Source organism: Mauremys reevesii, linkage group 18 (genome assembly GCF_016161935.1).
Source record: "Mauremys reevesii isolate NIE-2019 linkage group 18, ASM1616193v1, whole genome shotgun sequence".
Classification (NCBI taxonomy): Eukaryota; Metazoa; Chordata; order Testudines; family Geoemydidae; genus Mauremys; species Mauremys reevesii.
Genome location: NC_052640.1, coordinates 12,269,607 through 12,273,212, shown reverse-complemented (window position 1 = coordinate 12,273,212; position 3,606 = coordinate 12,269,607). Strand labels below are relative to the sequence as shown.

Below are 3,606 nucleotides of genomic sequence, written 5' to 3'. Positions count from 1 at the left end.
GTCTATAGTGCATGGAGATGGTTGGTCACTCTGCCCAAATATTTCACTTTCACTTGCTGCAGAAGTGAATTCAAAACCATTCTCTATCCATACTGTGACCGGCATCTACCCAAGTTCACTATATTCTGGACCAAGTGACAGAGTGGTATTTTGTAAGGAAGTTGAAAAGGATCACTGCTGAAGAGTGGTGAACTGGTTTGGGAAATGGAAGCACCATATCTAGAAATGAACCCTAACTGCACCTTTGTAATTATTTGGAAATTATTAGTATTATTTTAATTCATTTATATTACAATAGCACCTACACTCACTGAATAGGAATCTGGGCCTTTTTGTGCTATTCCTATACAGTACCTGGGCCCTTTTGTTCACACACAGAATAAAGATCATTACATGTGACTAGACACGAGATGGATAAAACAAATGGGGGTGGGTAAGGTGAAAAATCAAACAATAACGATTAGCATAGCTACATGTGACTGGTTAATTCATTTTTTTCCCCCACACCTCTGAATTTTATCAAAGAAGAAATGTAACTGGTGGATGAGACTTCCCACTGTGGTAATGGTGGGGGTGGGGAGGAGAGGTTCTAGTATGATGTGATCTTATAAGACAGGAGCCATTATGAAGATGGAAGAGAGAGATTTTGTTAAAGCAATTGAGTCCTTCAGGTTTGCACAGATACCAGCCACCCACACTTCTCCAGGCAGTTAAAGCATTTGGCTTTGTGCCTCATAGCACTCTTGCACCGGGCAGGTATCCAGGACAGCCAATTCGTGTGTTTATTACTTGGATAATGTAACCAAGGTCGATTCCTTCCTGTTCATCCTGGAAATAAAATAGACTGACACTGTTTGACATGATCTGATTAAGGAAACACACATAGGTGAAAGAGAAGGTCTTGTTACTACTACAATATGAGGCAGAGAGGGATAACATCCCTTCATTAGTAACACTTGATATTGAGCCAGTAATTTATACTTATCTATTCTGCAAGGTGTGCATGTGGGGAAGGGGGAATCCACCTCTTATTTATATGAATTACCTAGTGGATGGATGTCACTGAGGGCCTTAAACTGCTTCTGCTGAAGTCAGTGGCAAATTCATAAATTTAAAGTGCCTTGAGATCCTCATCTGGAAGGAGATCTAGAAGGGCAGAGCAGGATTATGTGGTTTCAGTGGTCTCTCTGGGAGTGAATAGTATTGGTATTATGGTAGAGTCTAGACTCGCCAACTAAAATTAAAGGCCTATTGTGCTGTTTTAAAAAAAAATGCATAGGGAACACCAGTTCAAAGTGCTTACAAATTCAATATAGACAATCCAGACAAATAAGGTGGCAGGAGAGACAGATGAGGTGAAGTGACTTGCCCCAGATCACACAGCAGTTCAGTAGCAGAGCTGACCTAGAAGTCAGATGTCCTGATTCCCAGTCTAATGCCCTACACCTCAGTAAATATGCTGCTGTGTCTGCATGCTTGCACAGACTGTTTTCTCTGAATTGTTTTGGCCTAGTAGGAGTCTGAGGAGAATATGGAGCCAGTATTGACCTCCTTAATGCTGACTTCAATGCTGCCTTTTACCCAAATCATTCAGGCCTCCGACTGGAAACATTTCATTCTGAATGGTTCTCAGGACAGACATACCTGTGTAAAGTAAATGATTTAAGGCTGATGGACTGCTGTGTAATTCCCTTTTGAGATAAGACCTTGTCCTGAAGGATAAAATGTGGTCTGAAACAAAGTGGCACTATGGAGAATAAATACCTGAGCACAACAGAAAATTCTTCTTTCAGATCTTCCAGATTGCGCAGTAATGTCCCTAATGCATTCATTAGAGAGTGGAAAGGAACAGCATGGAACAATGCTAGAATAGGATTTGCATCAGGAGAGGTGATTTGTTTTTAAAGCACAATATTGAGATAGAAAAAGAGATTTTCATATCCTGTATAGCAATATTCTAAAGGTTTAACATCCTGTGCTTGCTCTCTATTGATGCTTTCCCTCCTCCCCCTAACATTTCCAGTTGGAAACTGCTTCTCTCTGTAAGGGCTCTTGCATTTTTTTTCCTTAAGTGAAAAGCAACAGACCTTTAATGGATGTCTTATGTAAGCCCAAATGGCTCGTTCTGCAGCCCATAATAGTGATGGGTGAAATATAAGTGCAAAGCTAAGGTGAATGATGCAAGAAAATTGACTGAGTTTATTTATTTGAATTCAGCAGTGTAAGCGGGCGGTACTCACCCCTGCCGCGCCTCCTGCTGGTTGGGCTCAGATTGTCCCGCAGTTCTGCCCTGGAGTGTCCTCGGCAGGCTGGTGGTGACCCGTTTGCAGGCCCCCCGCCCCTCCCTGACCCCGTGCCCCCCCCCTATAATGGTTCCCCCCTCCCCCCCCCCACCCCCCCATCCCACTCCCCACTTTGCCTCAGTAGTGGCTACTGACAGTCATGGTCCCCCCCCCACCCTGGGGGGCACTGCACCATCACAGGCAGGCAAGGGGGGGCAGACCTGCTGCTTCATGCCCTGGGCTGCCTGCCCTGCCCTGCCCACCCCACCTATTGGCCCCACTGGGCACCCTGGCCTGGGGCTTTGCTGGCCTAGCCCCCCAGCCCTCAGCCTCCCCTAGCCCTCAGCCCCTCCCTCCCCCCTAGCCCCTAGCCAGCCTCTCTCAGGCCCAGCTCTGAGAGAGAGACTCTCTCTGCTGTCCTCTCTTCCCCATCTTTTCCCCAGGGCTTCTCAGCGGGGGGCCCAGCCCCAGCCACAGCCACTTCTTTAGTCAGCAGCCAGAGCCACCTCTCAAGCCTCCAGCCCCCCAGCAGCAGCAGGCCAGGGCCCCCTACCGTCCCCAAGCAGTAAATTTTGATTCAACAGTATCCTTGACCCTTTTGTGTTTTCTTTGCATAGGCTCTCAAGTACTTGACCTAAATAGCACAAATGCTCAAGAAAAGTGAATATTTAGCTCTAAGAGCACATTTTGAAATAGGCTTTGCTATTTTTAGTCAGATAAACCATCCGATCAGGGAATAGAAGCAATATCATGTAATATCAGTAACTGATACAGCTTGTATTCATTTGTAATATTCACTGTTTGTGCTGTTAGTTACATGTCTCATCCAAATCAAGGAATAGGAAATACCACGACTTCTGTAACTCATAAACACCTCATGAACTGCCAATTGTGAATATTTGCAACAGTCTGCCGAACAAGAATTATTAATGAAAGTCATTAGTGAAAATTTTAGTCTGTTTTCAGGTGTTTATATGGCATCATCCTAGTCATAGAATGTTATATCAACAATTAAGGCATGATCGGAAGCCTATTGAAAATCAATGGGAGTCCTTCCATCTACTTCAGTAGGCTTTGGATCGGGGTGTTAATGGAAAGAAAGAGGGGAAACAAGGCCAGATTCATTGATATTTTATTTGTCGCAAATTATTATTACTTAAACAATTCAGGGTTCAGGAGCCCAAGCCTGCACAGTGGGTGTTTGGGAAAAGCAAGGAACACAGGAAATGGCCCCCAGGTTTGGTTAGGCACGCAAAGACGAGATATGCATCCAAAGAGTCTGGACCTCTTGAATGTGCAAAACTGGATCAGAGATGCCATGAGC

At 44.8% G+C, this 3,606-nt stretch overlaps 1 long non-coding RNA gene across 1 annotated transcript; it reads right to left on the bottom strand.

Annotated features, from left to right (window-relative positions):
* Positions 1 to 205: 205 nt before the first annotated feature.
* On the bottom strand, positions 206 to 2,323 carry LOC120386008. The gene is made up of 3 exons (XR_005589481.1): positions 2,241 to 2,323; positions 1,765 to 1,819; positions 206 to 828 (listed from the first exon to the last, which is right to left on the bottom strand). It is a non-coding gene; the product is annotated as an uncharacterized LOC120386008 (long non-coding RNA).
* Between the last annotated feature and the right edge of the window lie 1,283 nt (positions 2,324 to 3,606).